The following is a 20,879-nucleotide window of genomic DNA, read 5'->3' on the forward strand; positions in this document are numbered from 1 at the left end:
ACAACTGAGCTAGTTTGAAGTGGACAAACCAGTTAGAATGGGTTTCGCCACTGGCCAAGGATGGAAGGCCCAATAGGGAGGTGGTAGGGTTTTAGCTTAGGGCATAGACTCAGAGATCAGACAGCCTGGGTTTGAACTCTGGCTCTATCACTAACTAGCCATCAGAACTTAAGAGAGATAGTTAACTTTACTTGCCTCTTTTCCCACCAGTAAATTTGGGATAAAAAAACTGACTTCACAGGGTTGTGAGAATTAAGTGAATTAATGTATACAAAGTGCTTATATAGGGCCCATAACAAAGAATTGTCTATGATTGGAGAAACAGGCTGGATCTCAGATCTCAGCTAACCTCAGGCCCTGTACAGTCGTTTTTATGAACTTCTACATATGAAGGTTCTAAACAAATGGAAACACAGCCATTGCTAAACGAAAGGTTTGTTCTGGTAGCACAACCCTCCCTTAGCTTTTCTTACTGTTGCCTCAGACCCCTCCTCCTCTTGCTCTACCAAGCCACACCCTTATAGGCTGGTCCCCCAATCCTGGACATAGGCCCCAGGCCCATCATTGATAATTATGTTATAAAAATAATACCCTAAAGCACATAGGGAATCCTTCTCTGTCTCTTCTGTTGCTCTCATTGCTGGGCTTTAAATCCTTTTAAGAAAGTAGACCTTTTTCTATTTGTGGCTCAACTCCCACCAAACTCGTGAACTCCTGGAAGGCAGAGAAGAGACTGTGGCTTAGTCATCTCTGCTCCCTCCAAAAGGCTGGTGGGGTAATTTACACTGCTAAGCTGGATGGAACAACGTGGAGATGGGTAGACCTAGTTGAGGTCTCAGCTCCTCCAGTTGATGGCTAGTGTCCTTGGGTAACTAAATTAACTGCTCTGGGCCATCACTTCCTTTTGTGCATTTTGTGACTCAAATAGGATATACTAAACCCTATACAAACCTAAGGCTCCGTGAAAGTAAATTTTCATTGAGGACATGTTGCTGATGAGGCAAGTCGAGCATTAGTGTGATGATAGGAATTTCCTGAAGGAAGGATGAGTTATGAGATTCCCAAACCCCAGGGATCTACCAGAGAGGCTTTCGCAGTTGCAGGTATTGACGGAATTGGCAGGAGGGTGTGGAGCGGTAGGCAAGTGACCAAGGTGATGGGAATTTTGAGTGTAGCTTACTTGGAGGATGGTGGTGAGTAACCAGGATGAGAAGTTGCAAGAAGAGCATATTTGGGCACCAGATGAGGCAATAAAATTGGGAAAATGTGAAGTTTGAAGGGTGGAGGCTCCCATACAGATGTTTCACCAGGCAGTTAGAAGTGTGAAAGTCCTGGCTGAGAGCAAATCTGGGCTGTCTCCTGTGTTGAGCTGATTTTTGGTACTCTAGAAATGGATGAGATGCCTGAGGGGATGTGGGGACAGATCAGAGAGCTGAGAACAGAGTCTCTGGGGAAGAGAGGAAAGTTCAGGAGGTTTAGGCTAGAGTAGCCCTTGAGAAAGGAGAGTGCTTTGAGATATAACAGGAGACCAGGAGGGCACCATGTCCAGAAGTCCATGAGGGTGGAAGTTGAGAATAAATGCCGATTGCTGATTGAGCATTTTGATGATATTAGGAGGCTTTAGGTGTGATAATGATATTGTGAAATGATATCATATTTGGTATTTACTTATAAAAAGCTGGTGGGCTGTCTTAAAAGAGATACTCTTTAGATTCAAAAATACACATAGATTGAAAGCAAAGAATGGAAAAATATACCCAATGCAAACAGTAACCAAAAGGCAGCTGGATTAACCATACTGTTATTATACAAAAGAGACTTGAAGATGGAAATTGTTGGGGACAAAGAAGGACATTTAATACTGTTAAAAGGGTCAATCCACCAGGAAGACTGAAATAGAAATAGACAATTCAACAGTAATTGTTGGAGACTCCAATATCCCACTTTCAATAATGGATAGAATGAGGCAGAGATCAATAAGGAACTATTTACAGAACACTCCATTCAACAAAAGCAAAATACATGTTCTTCTCAAGTGCACATGACACATTTTCCAGTTTAGAATATTTGCTGGACCATGAAACAAATCTCAGTAAGCTTAATAGAAAGAATAGAAAAATAGAGAAAGTCAATGAAATGAAAAGTTGGTTCTTTGAAAAGATCAACAAAATTGACAAACTTAGCTAGACTGAGCAAAAAGGGGAAGAATCAAGTGCCTATAGTAAAAAATGAAAAAGGGATATCACTATTGATCTTACAGAAATAAATGGATTATCGGAGAATAAGATCATGATTGATTTTTCAGAAATAAAACAGATTATAACTGTGTTATGAATAGCTGTGCATCAACAAATTTGATAACCTAGATGAAATGTACAAATTCCTAGAAAGACACAAATTACCAAACCTGACTCAAGAGAAATAGAAAATCTGAACAGATATATAACAAGTAAAAAGATTGATTTAGCAATTAAATTTCCAGGACACCTGGTGGCTTAGCAGTTGAACATCTGCCTTCAGCTTGGGTTGTGATCCTGCAGTCCTGGGATCAAATCCCACATTGAGCTGCCTGCATGGAGCTTATTTCTCTGCCTGCCTCTATCTCTGCCTCTGTCTCTCTGTCTCTTATGAATAAATAAATAAAATTTTTATAAAAGTAATCAAATTTCCCCACAGAGAAAATAGTCCCAGATGGCATCACTACTGAATTCTACCAAATATTTGAAGGTATTGGAAGGTATTTAATACCTATCATAATCTCCTTCAAATAGCAGGAGAGGAGGGCATACCCCTGACACATTCTATAAACCCAGGTACCATATTATGTGGATACAAAAACCAGGCAAAGACATCACATCAAAATAAAACTACGTAACAGCATCCTTTATAAATATAGATGCAAAAATCTTCAACAGAATTCTAGTATATTAATCCAGCCACACATAAAAAGGATCATATACATGATCAAGTGGGATTTATCCCAGGAATGCAAGGTTGGTTAATTATCTGAAAACTAACCAGTGTATTTTATCAATAGAATAAAAAGACAAAAACCATGTGATCAGCTTAGAAGACATAGAAAAAGCACTTGACAAAAGTCTAACACACTGTTATAAATTAAAATCACCCAGCAAACTAGGAATAGAAGATATAGGGGATTGAGGGGCACCTGGATGTCCAACTCTTGGGTTTAGCTCAGCTCATGGTCTCAGAGTCCTGGGATTGAGCCCTGCATTGGGCTTTGTGCTGGTCGTGGAGTCTGCTTGGGATTTTCTCTCTCCCTTCCTCTGCTCCTCCCACTGGTGGCCTCTCTCTCAAATAAATAAATCTTAAAAAAAAGGAAAATGTACAGGGTTGAATGGTGCCCCCTCCTATGTCCATATTCTAGAACTTGTAAATATTTCCCTATATGGGAAAAGTTCTTTTGCAGATGTAATTAAGATCTAGAGATGAGATCATCCTAGATTACCCAAGTGGACCCCAAATCCAATGTCCTGCTAAGAGACAGAAAAGACATGGGAACACAAGGAAGAAGGCCATGTGAAGATGGAGGCAGAAATAGGAGTGGTGCAACCACAAGCCACAGAGTACTTGTGGTCAGCAAAAGTGGGAAGAGACAAGAAAGGTTCTCTTGCCTTTAGCAAGATTGAAAGATATAAGATCAAAAAACAAAAATCAGTTGAATTTTTATACACCAGCAGTGGATAATCTGAAAGTGAAATTAAGAAAGCAATTCCATTTATAATAGAATCAAAATGAACAAAATATTTAGGAATAATTTAATCAAAGAAATGTGAGTTTTGTACAACTAAAACTATAAGATGTTGTAGGAAGAAATTAAATAAATGGACACTTCCCGTGTTTAAGGTTTAGAATAATTAAAGTGGCAGTCCCAAAGTGACCCACAGCTTCTACATAATCCCTGTCAAAATCCCAGCCGGCTTCCCCTCCCCACCAATTGACAAATTTATTTTCAAATTCATGTGCAAATGCCAGGAACCTAGCATAGACAAAAAAGGTCTTGAGAAAGAAGGACAAAGTTAAGGGACTCACAGACTTACTTGTACTACAGACTTACAGTAATCAAGACTGTGGTACTAGCACAGACATATAGATCAATGGAAAAGGATTGAGAGTCCAGAAATAAACCCTCACATTTACAGTCAATTGATTTTTGACAAAGGTGCTAAAATAATTCGATTGGGGGAAGAATATTATTTTCAACAAATGGTTCTGGGAAACAATATTCCCATGCAGAAGAATGAAGTCAGACCCCTACCTCATAACATTTACAAAAGTTAAGAGTTAAAAAATACAAGTCTTAGAAGAAAACAGAATTAAATATTTGTGGCATTAAGTTAGGCAATAGTTACTTGGGTAGGATGCTAAAACACAAGCAACAGATATATTTGCCATAATAAAAAATAAAACAATTTTATGTTTCCAAGAGCATAAATAAGTAAATGAAAGGAACCCACAGAATGGGAGGAAATATTTATAAATTGTAGATCTGATAAAGGACTTGTGTCCAGAATATTGAAAGAACTATCATAACTCAATGATAAAAAGATAAATAACCTGGTTAAAAATGGGCAAAAGATATGCATAGACATTTCTCCAAAGAAGATATACAAATGTCCAGTAAGCACATGAAAAGACACTCAACATCATTCATCCTTGAGGAAAAGTAAATTGAAACCATGAGACACCACTTCACACCCAATAGGATGACTGTAATAAAAAAAAAAAACATACAATAACAAACGTCTGCAAGATCTGGAGAAGTTGGAACCTTCATATGTTGCTAGTGGGATTGTAAAATGGCACAGCTGCTTTGGAAAACAATTGTACACTTCCTCAAAAATGTTATACATGGAATTACTATATGACCATGAAATTCTACTTCTAGGTATAAATCCAAGACCAATGACAACCTACGTCCTTTTGAAACTGTTCATAGTGGCAGAATTATTTGTAATAGCTAAAAAGTGGAAGCATCCCAAATGTCCATTATTGAACAAAAGTGGTATATCCATATGACGGCATGTTATTCAGTTAAAGGGAATGAGATATGCTACCACATGGATGAATCTTGAAAACATTATGCTAAATGAAAGAAGCATTATGCTAAATGAAAGAAGTTTGTTACTAAAGATCACAAATTGTATGATGTCATTTATATTAAATGTCCAGATAGACAAATCCATAGAGATGGAAAGTAGATTAGTGGTTGTCAAGGGCTAGGTGGAGGGAAGAATGGGGGAATGACTGGGAATGGGTACAGGGTTTCTTTTGGGGCAGTGATGAAAATGTTAAAAAATTAAAGAGTGGTAGGGTAGCTGGCTGGCTGGCTGAATTGGTAGAGTGTGTGACTCTTGATCTCAGAGTGGTGAGTTCAAGCCCCATGTGGGGTATAGAGCTTTCTAAAAAAAAAAAAAAATTAAAAATATAATTAGATAGTGGTGATAATTATAGAACCATGTGAATAAACTAAAGCCTACTGATTGTAGACTTTAAAAGGTTGAATGTTGTGGTAGGTCAATAAAGCTTTTAAACATTCCAAATTATTTAAAACTAAATAAAATGAACAGTTTGGTTACTCAGTCACACGAACCACATTGTAAGGATGGCCACATGTGGCTAATGGCTACCATTTTGTACAGTGCATATCATTGCAGAAAGTTCTGTTGGACAGCCCTGCCACCACAGAATGGCAGCTGCAGAGAGCCTGGGCAGGCACTGCACACCCCTCCTAGACCTCTCCCTGTGAGGACTGTAAGTGCTGTATCAGTGTAATGTTTACTTCCTGTGATGAAGCTGATGAAAATTCAGCTGTGTCTGTATTGCCACCTTAGAGGATGCAATACTTGGCTTGGTTGAAAATCCGCATGTGAGCAGGGTAAAATGTGCATGGGAAGGAGATGAAACAAATGTCCCCAAACATCAGATATAATTATTTTGAGTAAGGGGAATATAGGCTATCGTCTTGCTTCTGGTTATTTGTAGTAGATGATGCAGTTAGGATTCTTGTCTATAGGCTACCACTAGCCCACATCACCTCCTTCATGGTCCAGGTGACTTTGAATTCCTAGAAACAGCCATGCCTCTGAAGCTGTGGTGCTCTGTTTGGATTTCCTCATCCCATGAACTGGTTAAGATGATTTGAGGTGGGTTTGTGTATGTCAATGAATGGTGCTCACTGGGGTCTAGGTTCAGGGGCTTCATTATACTAGTGTCACTACTTAAAAAAAAATCCCATTGAAACAGTGAATGGTGATTAGCAGTATTATCTGATGTAGAAGTTCAGAAATGTGTCGGTTAACTTGGCAATGTTCTGGGGGGGCTTTTTAAGAGAATGTTGTGGAGAAAATCCAGAAAGCCAAGGGGAGAAATGTGGGGGTGTTAGGAGTGAGGAAGGTGGAGACATCAGTACAGATGTATGTTCTTGAAAATTTTGGGGCACTTAGGAAATAAAGAATAGTAATTTAAAGGAGTTTTGATTAAGTAAATTGTCTATCTTATATATATTTGAAATATTTTTCACTTAAAAGTAATACAAATTGAAAGTTGGAAAAATAAAGAAGAGTGGAAAGACAAAAACAAACCATCACCCATTGTTCTATTGAGAAAGGACACCTGTTATTAGTGTTTTTGTGGGGTTTCTGTCAGTCTTTATTCTTTACCTGTTTATATCTACACATCAGAATCTACTTCATGCACAACTCTGTTGTCTGCTTTTTACACTGCCTATTATTTCCTTGTGTTGATAGCGTCATATAATAATGATAGCATTTTATAATTAGAGTATCTCATTGTAGCTGTCTCATTGTATACAAAGCCATTTTTTCATTGGGATAATTAAGCTGAGGGAGTGAGATCCCAGGGAAGGGGACGGTAGAGAGAGGGACAAGGACCCCAGTCCAGGTTAGCACTGGAAGGGAGGAGTGAGGCCAGGCCTCACTTGAGGAGTTGTGTTGGAGGACGAGTGAAGGATAACTGGAGACAAATTTTGAATTTGAGAAGGTTGCTGTTGAAGAAATCATGTCAGAGGGCCTCTGTAAAGGGAAGAGAAAATTTAGAACAGCTGAGATGGGGAATTTGGTTGGGAGTTGACAAGAAGTGGGTTGAAAGGGTTTTCTGAGGAGCAGTGAGGGAATACAGCTGAGCCTGGGATTACTTGAGGCCAACTTTTCCTGAATTAATCAGGCACTGAACTCCTTCCTGATTAAGGGTAGGATTGGGTGCAGTATTTGGGATGAGTCTGCTACACTGGTTAGAATCCTTAATGATGGAGGTAAACGGCTTGGTGGTTAAGAAGGTGGTCTCAGGGACAACTGCCTGGATCTGAATCCTGGGTCTGCCATTTACTGGTTGTGTGGACTTTGGCAAATTCCTCATTTCCTTCTGTGTTGATTTCTTCACCTGTGTTATATACAGTGATATTAATATCTGTTTCTTGATATTTGTTAGGGTTAAATGAGAAAATCTATGTTAAGCATTTGCAACAGTGCATGGAACATAATAAATATTAAATAAATATTATTATGATTGAGTTGGTTGCAGGTAACAGAAACTCAGTACAACTAGATTAAGGAAAAGGAATTTATTGACTTACAACTGAAGAGTATAAGAAACCAGGCATTGCTCCATCCATTTTATTCTCTGAAATGTCTTGAGACTTCACTTTCTTCTGTGTTGGTTTAGTTCTTAGGCGGGCTGTCTGGAAGATGACCACCAGCTTCTCTGTACTTACATCCTATTAGCTGGGCAATGCCAGCAGGAGACAGAGTACCTTTTCCCTGAAAACTCCAGCAAAGACTTTGGAGATATTCTTATTGACCTGAGTGGTGTTCCCAGCCCATCAGTGATATGACTACTGTGGCCAGGGGAATTCAGTGCTGTCATTGGCCAGGTCTGAGTCATACTTAACCTTTAGAGCTGAATCACATGGTCTGAGGGTAGGATGGTCTCAAAAGAAAATGAGGTGCTTTTATTAGAAGAAGGATAAAGGATACTGGGCAAGCAGGAAGTCATTTCCACTCTACCAGTGGAATGGGCAAAGTGGAGAAGGACTGTGGAGAAGGCAGGCAAGCAGAAAGAGAAACTGTGCTGGGTGGTGAGGCTCCTAGGTTAGTGAGAGAAGGTGGAGGGTGGTAGGGTAGGGTCATGGAGGGTAGTAGAACTGATTCCCAAAGTATGTTCCATTGATTGCCAATTCAAGCGAATTTTTTTTTTCTTTAAAGGTTTTATATACTTATTCATGAGAGACACAGAGAGAGGCAGAGACACAGGCAGAGGGAGAAGCAGGCTCCCTCTTGGGAGCCTGATGTGGGACTCAATCCCGGGACCTTGGGATCACATCCTGAGCTGAAGGCAGGCGATGCTCAAACACTGAGCCACCCAGGCGTCCCTCAAGCAAATGTTAACGGGTTTTTGTGACAAGAGTTCCATGGAGGAGGAAGTCTGGAAAATGCCAGTATCTGTACTACAAGATTTTTCTTACTTTTAACACACTTTTGTATCTGGTGATTCTTAGGACAGAGGTATAGGATCTGTGATTCCCAAACATGCAGGCTTCTGGGGCCCTTAATCAATGGAGCATTTTGTGGGGTTAGTATCTGTGGACCACATTTTGAGAAACATGGTAGAAGAGGATGGTGGTGAGGTTGGGGAGTGGAAGAAGAGATTTTTGGATTGTTTGCAGGGGGACAGTGGTCTGCAGGTGGCTGTGGGCACTGAGGAATGGACCCCTTCTCCTTAAGTATGGAGTCAGAGGTGTAAGAGAAGGTAGGGAGGGTAGGGTGTTGAGGAGTGCAGGAACTGGCAAAGGTATATATTGGCAAGAGTGACGGGGCTTGTATGGAGGGAGCCCTGGAGCTGGGGGGAGGGCAAGATCTCAGGTGGGACAAAACTAGAGTTGTGGGGGACCCCTGTCTCTTAGGAAGCTTGGAGCTCTTTTAGCCTTTTTAGGTCTAGCATTTTTTAAGCCTATTTATTATTTTTTAAAAATTTATTTATTCATAGAGACACAGAGAGAGGCAGAGACACAGGCAAAGGGAGAAGCAGGCACCATGCAGGGAGCCTGACGTAGGACTCGATCCAAGGTCTCCAGGATCATGCCCTGGGCTGTAGGCAGGGCTAAATCGCTGTGCCACCTGGGCTGCCCCAGGTCTAGCATTTAATCAGAACGTGGTCACTGAGCTGGATTTGGGAAAATTGGCTTCTCAAGAAAAGTGCGGGTAAGTCATTTAACTGACTGTGGGTGAAGCTGAATATGGAGACTTTGGGGCCAGGAGAGCCTGAGGAGTTGATGGCACTATGTTTGGGGAATTACCAACAGAGCTGAGCTGTAGAAAGGACTGACTCTTAACATCCACAGCATAGCAGGGATTCTGGATGCACAGACTTGCTCCACCTTTCCCTCCTCTCCCTGTGTCTTCTGATTTTTGTTTGTTATATTAGATTTGACATTGTCACGACCTATACTGTTTTAACCTCAGTTTCTCACATGTCCTAGATTCTGCTCTGTAGTTAACTGCATTCAGTTTTTACTGCCAGGTCTTGTACAGCACAGCCCTTATACTCACGAGTTTTTCTTTCTTTTTCTTTTTCTTTCTTTTTTTTTTTTTTTTTTTTTTTACCTCTTTTGGATTCATTTACTAGGAAGGGTTTGATGGGAGCTATCTTTCTGAGACCTTCTCTGTTGTCTTATATGTGATGACACCTCACCTGGGTTAATAAACATTTTGGGTCACATTCTGCTCACCCCCACTCCCTAAATTCTCTAAGAGTTGTTTTTCCATCTTTCTTTTTAAAAATTTTTTTTTTAAAGATTTTATTTATTTATTCATGATAGTCACAGAGAGAGAGAGAGGCAGAGACACAGGCAGAGGGAGAAGCAGGCTCCATGCACCGGGAGCCCGACGTGGGATTCGATCCCGGGTCTCCAGGATCGTGCCCTGGGCCAAAGGCAGGCGCCAAACCGCTGCGCCACCCAGGGATCCCTGTTTTTCCATCTTTCGGCGTTGATTGTTGCAGAGAGGAGCATGCAGGCAGCCTGACTGTGCCCCCCTGTAGCTGACTCGATTTCTCTGCCCATTGGAGTCTTGACTTCTTGAGTGAATTGTTCTGAGAGGAGAAATTACCCTTTGTAATTCAATTTCAGATATATCTTTATTTTAGAATATTGTCTTCTCTTATATCTTTGACTACTTCTCTGCGTTCTGACTCATTCTGTTGCTGTTGTTCTTAAAGAGTTGGGGTGTATTCAGAGTCTTGGTTCCCCAGAGTCTCATCATATTCTTTGTGTAGATTTCCTTTGGGAACCAGGAGCCATGGGCTTGAAGCTGCTCCTGCCACTTCAGCTCTTAACTTGCCATAGGGGTCAGGTGTAAAACGGCAGAGTGCTCTGTGCATTGCTACATGGGCTCTGAGCAAAGCTGGCCACCCCATCATCTCATTGTCATGTTTGTTGGGGTACCTAATAATTGGTACTGTTTGTTGAATACTCCTGTGTGTTCCTTTTTCAGGAGAGAAATTTTTGTTGTAAAAGGAGAGAAGTGAGGTGGTCTCTGGAGGGAAAAATGGGGTTAGGGAAGGCTACTTTTTTTTTTTTTTTTTTTAAGAGTTTGCTCATATGTTGATAGGAGTGATCCTGTTGAGAGGAGGAACATGATTCGTGGGAGAGAGAGGAAAGAGAGCTGAAGCCATATCCTCAACTAGGCAAGAAGGTGTAGACTTAAAGCACAACTGGGAAGATAGGCTATAATTAGACATTTTGCTGAAATCTGTATATCCTGTACTTGCAGGACCCTCCAGACCTCACCCCTTAGGAGGGTGGCAGCAGGTATGGGGGAAGAACCTGAGGCTTTACCATTTACCAGCAAGAGACTAGATCCTCCATGGCCCTGTGCTTCTTGCAGAGGAGCCTAGGACAGACTGGGTAACCTCTCTGAGACTGGATTTCAGTCTCTTGTAAAATGCCAGTGATCCCGTGCTTGCTTTGGCAGCACATTTACTAAAATTGGGATGATACAGAAATGATTAGTGTGGTCCCTACACAAGGATGATATGCAAATTTGTGAAGTATCCCATATTTTAAAAAATAAAATAAAATAAAATGCCAATAATCCCAAGTATTAAACAAGTAAGTGTTAAATCAGACAATGTAAGCAGAACATAAAGAAAACAAAAGTGACTTCAGTTCCACCATTGAGAGATAACCACCTTTACCATACATACTTGAAAATAATATTCTTTATATACTGTTAGGTTACATGCTTTTAGCACTTAAATACATTAAGGACAATGTTCCATGTCATTTAATGTTTTCCTATAACACCATTTGAAAAAAAGTGTGTGTAGGTCACTCCAGCAGAAGGACTTAGCAGTTTTTTTTTTAACATTTTAATTTATTTATTCATTCATGAGACACACAGAGAGAGAGGCAGAGACACAGGCAGAGGGAGAAGCAGGCTCCATGCAGGGAGCCTGATGCGGGACTTGATCCCGGGACTCCAGGATCACACCCTGGGCTGAAGGTGGCGCTAAACCACTGAGCCACCCGGGCTGCCCCAGGACTTACCAGTTTTAAACAGTTCCTGAGTATTGACAGCATGTAAGTTGCTCCTTACTACTTTCTATTCTAAGTGGCACTGTCTTGAACTTCCTTGTGGTTGTGTTTTCACATGCATACATGCTTATTTCCCCAGGGCAGTTTTCTGGCAATGGAAATTTAGCTGAGTGGTAGACAAACTGACACTGTCCTGCAGATTTGGGGTGGGTGATATTCTCAGATAGGCAGAGTGCCGTCAAGCACCCACAGGGTGCTGATAAATGGGCTGCTGTCACCCTGGAAGCAGGACTCTGGGGGGCCAGCGATTAGTCTCTAGATGTGGCCTGTCCCCTTCAACGATTTAATTGCTGTCCCTGTTGAAGTCACAAGGGCAAGCTAATCAAACACGAGGAAGCTGTGAGGTTGAGAGAGAGACAGAGAGATGTTGAATGATGGAGTTGAGATGCAGGGGAGACCCTGACTGGTAGGAGGAATGGGCTGAAACAAGCAGGAGAAACTGACTAGGGCAAACTGTCCTGTCAGAAGAATGGTAACTGCTCACCAGCCTAGACCACCCATGGGACATTAGGGGAGAGCTGACGAGTATCAGGTGACAAAAAAAGAATGCGATTGATGGTATGTGGTTGCCCCTCAAACTCATGTAAAACAACCCAATAACCTCAGGATGTGTCAGTGTGAGTATAGCGTCCAGACCATGGGGAATGTGGATAGCTGGAGCTCAGACAAACAAAAGATGTTCAGGCTGGTGAATGATCTAGACCACGGTTGTTCAGTAGAAATATGATGTAAGCTCTCTCACTCACTCACTCTATCATCTATTTAAAATTTAAAAATTTCTGGTAGCCAATAATAGATTTTAGGTAACCCGATATATTCAAAACATGTTCATTTCAGTATTAATATAAGCAAATTACTTTAAAAAAATATTTTATTTATTTATTCATGAGAGACACAAAGAGAGAGAGAGGCAGAGACACAGAGGGAGAAACAGGCTCCATACAGGGAGCCCGACGTGGGACTTGATCCCCGGTCTCCAGGATCACACCCTGGGCTGAAGGTGGCGCTTAAACCACTGAGCCACCTGGGCTGCCCAATAAATTACTTTTTAAAAAAGATTTTAGGGATCCCTGGGTGGCGCAGCGGTTTGGCGCCTGCCTTTGGCCCAGGGTGCGATCCTGGAGACCCAGGATCGAGTCCCACGTCGGGCTCCCGGTTCATGGAGCCTGCTTCTCCCTCTGCCTGTGTCTCTGCCTTTCTCTCTCTCTCTGTGACTATCATGAATAAATAAAAATAAAAAAAAAATTTTAAAAAGATTTTATTTATTCATGAGAGATCCAGAGAGAGAGGCAGAGACATAGGCAGAGGGAGATGCGGGCTCCCTGCGGGGACCCTGATCTGGGACTCAATCCCAGGACCTCGGGTTCACGCCCTGAGCCAAAGGCAGATGCTCAACCACTGAGCCACCCAGGCGTCCCTATAAATAAATTTTAATGAGGTATTGCAATCTTTTTTCCCCAAGTACTGTCTTTGAAATCCAATATATATTTTACACTTCCAGCCTATCTCAATTCATATGCTAAATTTCACTGGTTAAAATACAATAGAGGCCCACCAAAACAATAAATTGTGTTTAATGGAAAAATGTTTAATACTTTAATTTTAATTAAGTTTAATTAAATTTAATTATAATGCTTTATTTTTTTAAATTTACATTTAAATAATTAAAATTAAATGAATAAAAACTGAGTTCCTCACTGGCATGAGCAACATCTCAAATGCTCTATAGTCACATGTGGCCGGTGGATATCGGGCAGCACAGGTCTGTGCTCTGAGGTTCCTACTCTAAATGTGGTCTATGTATCAGCAGCATCCAAACTCCCTGGGGGAACTGGTTAGAGATGCGAGTCTCAGGCCCCATCCAGACCTTCTGAGCTGAAGCTTGCATTTCAGCAAGTTCTCTGAATGATTTCTGTGTTCACTACAGTTTGAGAAGCAGTGGTTAGATGTTGGGCCATGATTTGGGGAATGTGTGAAGCAAATGAGTATTATTTTGCATGGAAAATGAAGCCTCCAGGAAGTTGTATAATGACCTTCACATGTTTGAAGACCTGTGTATAGAAGGTGAGGGAGATGTAGAGAGGTAGCCCCAAGTGGAAGAACAAGGACTACAGGTGGAGGTGGGGCTGGAGTGGGAGAAAGGAAACCAAAGTTTTTATTTTATTTTTTATTTTATTTTATTTTTTATTTATGATAGTCACACAGAGAGAGAGAGAGAGGCAGACACAGGCAGAGGGAGAAGCAGGCTCCATGCACCGGGAGCCTGACGTGGGATTCGATCCCGGGTCTCCAGGATCGCGCCCTGGGCCAAAGGCAGGAGCTAAACCGCTGCGCCACCCAGGGATCCCGGAAACCAAGCTTTTAAAGCTTCAATAGTTAACTATTCCACTGAATCCTTTTTTTTTTTTTAAGATTTTATTTATTTGTTCATGAGAGACACACAGAGAGGGAGAGAGGCAGAGACACAGGCAGAGGGAGAAGCAGGCTCCATGCAGGGAGCCCGACATGGGACTCGACCCTGGGTCCCCAGGATCACACCGTGGGCTGAAGGTGGTGCTAAACCAATGAGCCACCCAGGCTACTCTGTTTTTTTTTTTTTTTTTTTCTTTTAAAGATTTTATTTATTCATGAGACACACACACACACACACACACACACACACACACACACACAGGCAGAGGGAGAAGCAGGCTCCATGCAGGGAGCCCAACGTGGGACTTGACCCTGGGTCCCCAGTATCACACCTTGGGCTGCAGGCGGCGCTAAATCGCTGTGCCCCCAGGGGCTGCCCTGTTTTTTGTTTTTTTTTTTTAACATTTTATTTATTTATTTATTTGAAAGAGAGAGAGGGGGGTGGAGGGGAGAGGGAGAGTGTCTCAAGCAGACTCTGTGCTGAGCACAGAGCCCCACTGAGGGCTTGATTTCATGACCCTTAGATCATGACCTAAGCTGAAAGCAAGAGTCAGATGCTTAACCGACTGAGCCACCCAAATAAGTACAGCTTTCACTGAATCCCTATAATAACATAACTGAACGGAGAGGTAAGTCAGATCTTCCAAGTCTACTAAGTCACCCCTCCCCTAATTGCTGTGCATCCTGGAGGAAGAATTATTTGGCCACTAGGAGCCTCAGCTTACTGTCTATAAGATAGGGAAAATAATAACACCCCTCCAGGGATCATGTGAAGACCATGGAGGCAAGGACCATATTTGCCATGTTTACTACACCATTTCTGGGCTTTGCATAGACCTGGCACGGACTCAGCCCGCAATAACGATTTCTTTGTCAACTGGCAAAGCTCTGACTTGTGAACAATGGCCATTACTACTACTAGCAGGCTTGTGGTTTGAGGTGACAGGTTGTGTTTTTCAGTAGACACAAATGAACCCAGCCCTTGAAAGCTTGTTTTTTTATTTACAGTCTCGATTGATCTGGATCGATCTATATCCTCAAACCTTTTCATCAAGAGAGTGAAAACAGAAAAGCAAGGAGGGGAGTGGTTCTGGATTCCTCCACCTTCTCTTGCTCAGTGGGCAGTGATGGGCCTCTGGCCACTTTTATGCTATAGGCACAAAATATCTCCAAACGTGGTACCGGGTCACTCCGAAGAGGGAGGGTAACCTAGCCCATCAAAGCATTTCTCTGCAAAAGACCTCATCACAGATTCACTAAGCCACATCTGTGCTTCTGTCAAGTAAACAAAGAATATCTACTGCTCTCAGGCAGGCACTAACATTAGCCGAGTGAGGGCTCTTTGGGGACCAGGGAAAGGAGGTTCGCATTTGAAAATGAACCACTGTACATGGATTTATAGCTCTGCTTTTCCGATGGAGAGGGGGAAATATTTTTCTCTGGGAGATTGGAATTTACTAGTGGATTCAAGTGTAACTTTGGAGAGTGGCAGAGGTATTAGACGTGGCAGTATCACAGTATTGTTTTATTGGCAATTAGATTTCAAACTGGCACAAATGTATGAAAATAAGTCTCAATTATGGGCCTGTGAAGTTTCTCCACCATCTGTCAACAGTTTGCTCCTTATGCCGTAACATGTGTACCTTTGGAGGGGAAATGATTTAATAGCCCAAGTGAAGAGGTACAGCTCACCAAATTATATTGGAGTTTATAGCCAATGCCTGCATTTGTGATTTCTGATGCAGAGAAGGCAAATTTAAACTTGTGCGAATGCACATGCGTGCACACATACACCTCCTTTCAGGGGTCTTACAGATTCACAGCTGTCAGAGAGGCAGGTACTTCGAAAGGAGTGAGCCCAACTTCCCCACTTTACAGTTGTGAAAAGTCCAGTCCCAGAGAGGTCCACGGACTTGTCCAAGTGACACTATGACGTGGGGCAGAGCTAGAACTGTAACTAGCAAGCATCAGAGTTAGGGGCAGTGCTGTGATGGTAAATGCAGGACAACTGGCTCACTGGGGAAATGAAAACCCTGATGTGCCCTGCCTGCCTATTCCTTTGGTATAGACACTCCCACAATGGCTGATTTATTATCACCAATGTGATGTCACTGAATGTGGAGTTTGGAAGAGATGTGTATGATCATCTCTCGTGAACCAGTGGGAGCCAGCTTCAGTGTAGCACTGGTAAGGGCAATTGCTGGTTTGCCTGTCTGGAATCTGTTTTCCATTCTGGTAAGAGTCCTCTGATTTTTCTTGAAGGTATCCACCTCCTACTCTCTTCTTGGCCCACAGGGTTTGGGTAGAGTGACCTCCTCACCAGCTCCAGGGGTGGCATGTGACCCAGGCCTGGACCAATCAGTGTGTCCCATCTCCCTGGACATTGATTGGTTCAAGGATGGGCTTGTGGGCCAATCTGGCTCTGGGAGTCAGGACCCAGGACTTGGATTGAATTGGTGGTCTTAGAGCTAGGGAGGTGTAGCCTAGATCGACTGGTGTCTGAGCACTGGGACAAACCCAGAGGAAAACAGTAAAGAGAGAAAGAATGAGAGAGAGAGAGAGAGAGAGAGAGAAAGAGAGAGAATGGGCCCTAATAATAATTTTTGCTCCTGGATCCATCTCTACTTCAGGTTTAAATCCTGGACTTCTGTATATGAAAATCCACAAATTTCTATATTTCTCTATCAAGTGCACCCTGTCTGACAGAAGGAGTCTTAACTGAGGAGTTTGCTGTTGGGAGTTATACACGAAAATCTTGAGGGACCTTTGGGACCTTCTGCCTGTGTAGTGTGAACCCCAGGAGGCCATGACCTTGTTTATCTTGGCCATCATTGCTTTCACAGAACCCAGCACTGTGCCTGGCATGTGAGAGATGCTCAGTAAATTTTCATTGAATTTCTTGTGTCAGGCAGGTTTTGCTGTATTATGATGCAGTAACAAACAGCCCCCAAATTAAGTGGCTTATAACAGTGGTTTATTTCTTCCTTATAACTTTTGTCACCTAGAATGACTACAGCTCTATTCTATGTATCTTTATCCAAGGGTCCAGAGTGGTGGAACAGCCCCCCTCTAAGACATGATAATCTCATGGCAGAGCGGGGGAAAAAGAACAAAGGCAGAACCTTGTGGTGGCTCTTAAAGTTGCTGCTTAGATAAGGTACTCATCACTTCTTTTCATGTTCCCTTGGTCAATGCAAGTCTCTTGACAGGGAGGCATACTCCATCCACAGCAAGACACTGCATGCCACAGGCGGGAGTACCAATTTATTATCAATCCTTTTAAACATTGAGGAGCAAGTAATGGGGTGCTATAATACTGGTAACCACATACTTAATGAGAGAATGTGGGAACACAATTAGATATTTTCTTCTGAAGTTGAACATTTGAATATTCACTGACCCAGGCATGCCCTTTCCAGGTAAAGACCCCAGAGAGCCTCTTGCATATGGGCATCACATGTGTGCTGACATGTGCAGAAATGTTCATAGCAGCATGTTTAGAATGGCACAAAGTCCTCAACAACTCAGACAACTTCAATGTCTGTAGACAGGCGAATGGATATATAAACCAGGATACACTTTTACACAGAGAAATAACATGCAGCAATTAAATGGACAAACTCAGCTATTTGGAACATGAACGCACCTTAGAAACATAGTATTAAGTGAAATATTCAAGTCTATAGAAGACTATGCAGAGTATAACTCGAATTGTAGAATTTGTTTATGGTTTTTTGCATAAAGGAATGATAAACACAAAAACGCAAGATGTGGCTATTTTGTGGAGGAAGGATGGAGTAGGTGAATACAAGTTATTGGTGATGTTCTAGCTCTTAGTTGGCTGGTGAGTTGAGGGGTGGTCATTTTAATATGCATTTTAACTTATATTTGTTACATTTATCCTTTTTATTCTATCAAATATGCTCAAAATACAATTAGAATGCAAAAAATAACAACTAGGAAAGGAAATAATTTGAAAATAGACAAAAATGGGCAGCCCAGGTGGCTCAGCAGTTTAGTGCTGACTTTGGCCCAGGGTGTGATCCTGGAGTCCCGGGATCAAGTCCCATGTCCCTGCATGGAGCCTGCTTCTCGCTCTCTCTGTCTCTGCCTCTCTCTCTCTCTCTGTGTGTGTGTGTGTCTCCCATGAATAAATAAAATCTTAAAAAAAATAGACAAAAGTGATTATGGAAAAGAGCTGTTTTAGAAAAAGCAGGGTTCCTAGAGATGAATTTGGCAAAATACACTTTGGGGTAGAGTTCAGGGGCCTGGAAGAGAAGGGACAGGCGGCGAATGAGCAGTAGTAGCTCAGATCACCAGGTGCCCCCATGCCTGAGGGAGGATCTGAGTCCTCATTGGCTCCGGTATCATGCTCATTAGGCCACTTCAGGGACTGAGGTACCAGGAGGGATCCTGCATATGAGCATGAACATTACAGGTCTACAAAGAGCAGGCTATCACTGTGGATGAATGCATTGGCTATTGGGTTTGTTCAACTGGTATTCTGACTTAATGGTCTGTCACTGAGAATTTGGTCCTCTCTGGGTGTATAGAGAAGGTCCCATTTTGGCCTGATCAAGTTGAAGAGGCCATATCCAGATGGTTGGGTGAAACTGGCCTCCACTCTTGACCACCCCCATTGAGGCTGCATTCTGCTGGAAGATTCCCTGATAGGCTTTCTGACCTTAGGGCAGGAGAAGGGACTTTCAGACTGGAGATTCTGGATCTTTACTGAAACAATCCAAAAGTACCTACCTCCAGGTGTCTTACCATCTTCCTGAGCAGATGCGTCATGATACTGAGGGAAGCCTGTCTTGCTGTGGGGATTCCAAGGGACTCAGTGGTATTTGAGTCTATTCCCTCAGAGGGGGAGAGAAAGAGAGAGAAGGGAGCTGTGGGGAGACTGGAGATGAGTCACAGCAGAAATCAGAGCACAGGTGATACCCTACTCACTCTCTGAGGGAGGGGAAGCCTGATGGCACTGGCCTTCCCTGAACTTCCCTGACCACCTTAGGAGTCACATGAAAAATCTGCTCTGTGTCCTCTACTTGGGGGCATGCTTGAGCTCTCTACACATTCAGGCTTAGTTAGCTCATTTAGTTTGATTTATTTTGTTTGCAAGTAACAGAAACCCAGAAAAAAAAATAAGATTTTTGTTCAATACATTTAAACAGGAGTAGGTTTGGCTTTATGTGAAATTTGATCCTGAATTCAAAAAACAGTCATGGAGCCCTCTTCCTGTCTCTGCTGACTTCTTGGCTCTGCTTCCTAATGTTGGCTTTATTCTGGGGATGGTGGTGGTGGTGGTGCTTCCTGCAGGTCCCAGCATTCTCCCAGAAGCTCCTGAGGCTCTACTAAGGTCCATGGGGGAAAGAAAGAGCTTCTTTGTCCCTGATCTCAGAAACTCTGAGATTGATTCTGTTGGGGCTGGCTTGGTCACATGCCACTTTCTCAGTCCATTACAATGGCTGGGAATGGGATGCACTGATTAGGGTAGCCAAGGCACATGATCTCCTTAGGGTAGGGAATGAAGTCAGCCTCCCCAGAACCTTGTGGATCTTTCAGTGGAAATCACAGGCCATGAGGAAGCAGAAAGGGGGATTGGATATGAAGGGGTAATCCACTAATGGTCACTTCTTATCTACTGATGCTTTAGTGAATATTAGTCATTTGGAGGAGCTCTTTGCACCTCAAAGGTAATAGTGCTATATTTCCATATTGCTCTATTGCTATAAAGATAATAATGCTATATCATATGCTATATTGGTATTATTTGCCTTTTAAATTTATGTTAATTTTTTGAACTTTTAAATAATTTTTAACCATGGACTTTTTTTTTTTTAAACTGAAGTAGAGCTGACACACAGCATTTACGTTAGTTTCTAACGTACAATATAGTGATTTGACAACTCTACACACCTTGCTATGGTCACCAAAAGTATAGCTACCACCTGTCACCATAAAATGCTATAACAATGTCACTGACTATATTCCCTATGTTTTGTCTTTCATCCCTGTGACTTATTCATTCCATAACTGGAAGCCTTTACCTCCTCCTCCCCTTCACCCATTTTGCCCATGCCCCCTACACACCGCCCCTCTGTCAATCATCTCTTTGTTCTCTGTATTTATGGATCTGTTTCTGCTTTTTTGTGTTTGTTCATTTGTTTTGTTTTTTACATTCAACACATAAGTGAAATCATTTGGCGTTTGTCTTTCCCTGTCTGACTATTTCACTTACATAGTACTCTTCAGGTCTACCCATGTTGTTGCAAATGGCAAGTTCCCATTCTTTTTTATGGCTATGTAATATTCCATTACAGATAAAAAAATATATATTCCTATATCTATCTATCTATCTATCTATCTATCTATCTATCTATCTATCTATCATCTCACATCTTCTTTATAACCATAGACATTTTTAAACATAAACAAAAGCAGAGCAGATAGAGTAATGAAACCCCCACCCCATACCCATCACCCAGCTTCAACCATAGTCATATATTAATTTTTGATGTTCAGAAGTTTCAAATTTGTACATAGTTCAGTCTTGCTCTTTTCCATTGTAGTTCATCCCAATGTTTATGTTTGTACTTAGAGAGACACCAGATAGATATTCAATTACATTTTCTCTTAGTGGTTATTCTTTTTTTTTTTTTTCTTTTTAAGATATACTATGAGGTGAGGCTCTAACAGAATTTTTTCCCCAAGTATGCAATTTTTCAACTATTCTTATTTTTTTTTCAAGAGATTTTACTTATTTGAGGGGATCCCTTTAGTGCCTGCCTTCGGCCCAGGGTGTGATCCTGGGGTCCTGGGATCAAGTCCCACA

At 42.0% G+C, this 20,879-nt stretch overlaps 1 long non-coding RNA gene and 1 other non-coding gene across 2 annotated transcripts in view; both read left to right on the forward strand.

Annotated features, from left to right (window-relative positions):
* The window catches only part of LOC111095507, an 82,310-nt gene that overhangs the window by 17,695 nt on the left and 43,736 nt on the right, over positions 1 to 20,879 (forward strand). The window lies entirely within an intron of this gene.
* On the forward strand, positions 10,994 to 11,100 carry LOC119874875. The gene has a single exon (XR_005358738.1). It is a non-coding gene; the product is annotated as a U6 spliceosomal RNA (small nuclear RNA).

This window comes from Canis lupus, chromosome 4 (genome assembly GCF_011100685.1).
Source record: "Canis lupus familiaris isolate Mischka breed German Shepherd chromosome 4, alternate assembly UU_Cfam_GSD_1.0, whole genome shotgun sequence".
Taxonomy (NCBI): Eukaryota; Metazoa; Chordata; class Mammalia; order Carnivora; family Canidae; genus Canis; species Canis lupus.